Below are 1495 nucleotides of genomic sequence, written 5' to 3'. Positions count from 1 at the left end.
ATACAGCAGAGTGAATCATTTATACATATACATATATCCACTCTTTTTTTTCTTTCTAAGATTCCTTCCCCGTATAGGCCATTACAGAGTATTGAGTAGAGTTCTCTGTGCTATACAGCAGCTTCTTATTAGTTATCTGTCTTAACCTTGAGCATCTTGATCATCCCTTGCTCTTCCCTCCATCCTACTCTTAATTCACTCCCTAGACACTAACCTCTGAAGTAAAAGTAAAGCAAGCACAAGTCAGAAAAAAATCTCATAAAACACGCACACATGAGTGTACGCATGTGTGTCTGTAGTTTAGGCAGTTCTAATGCCATCAATATCCAAACTTCTACTTCTCCATCCACAGGGGAGCAGCAAAACTGCAGTCATGTAAGTTTGTACCTGCTGCTGTTAGTGTCTCCCTTTCTGCCCCTTTTCTCTTTAAATGGCATACCACTCATCTGCCATTTCCATTTTACACAACTAGCTCTTCCCTGCTTTGCTTTCACATCCATTGCTAAAGAAGAAAGAGATCCAATAGCTTAATTATATTGACAGAATATCTGTCACACTAATATAATGTTCCTTTCCTTTCATGGACAGCCTGAATATTTTAAGGGCTTGGGAAATTACACTTCAGGCCAAAAATGATGCTAAGCCTTACACTGACGCCCATGAGCAGGAAATGCTCCTGGTCCCACCAATATCTTGGGGTAGGGGCAGGACTTTCAGGTCGACTGCCTTGGAATGAGACCTCTGACTTAGCAAGTTCATGAGGAAGTCTCCCAACAAAGCTCCGTGCCACCCTGAACCCTCACAGCCATGGTGGAGTCTGGGAGACAATTTGATCTGTCTCTGTGGACTGTCCAATCTAGATGTGTGAATCATCCAAAGAAAGCCCTATATACTCATCCCCAAGTGCTCTCAGCCTTGTTCACTAGTGCTGTCTCTGGGGATGGCATATGTGGAAACAATACCAGGAGATCCCCCTATCTTACTAATTGATAAAAAGAGATTTGAGAACAAAGACTGAGATTGCTATGACTACAGATTTTTTAATAGTTCAATCTTTATCATGTGTTTCTGACCTCCCTACTCTTCTTCCCCCTACCACTGCTGTTACAATAGTATGGTTAATCTACAGTCCTTATTAGAATTTCACCAGTTATCCCATTACTGTCCTTTTCCTATTCCAGAATCCAATCCAAGATCCACATTGGATGTAGTTATGTCTCCTTGGCCTCCTCCAATCTCCAAATACATTTGGGTGCTTTCTCTCCTTCGACCCCAGCAAGATTGTAATTTACAAAGCTAAGTTTCATTGACTCTTAGCGCGGCACAGACCAGTGGAGTCTATACAACAAGCTGCCATGCTGCAGGTGAACATGGAGCTGTCATGCTGGACTGCTTTGCTTCTCACACATCTCCACTTTGCCTAATAGGAGAGCTCTGAAATCAAGGAGGTCTGGGGACTTAGACCAACATTTCAAGCTATAAGCACAAGGTAGTT

This window comes from Orcinus orca, chromosome 3 (assembly GCF_937001465.1).
Source record: "Orcinus orca chromosome 3, mOrcOrc1.1, whole genome shotgun sequence".
NCBI lineage: Eukaryota > Metazoa > Chordata > Mammalia > Artiodactyla > Delphinidae > Orcinus > Orcinus orca.
This window is presented reverse-complemented; position numbering follows the sequence as displayed.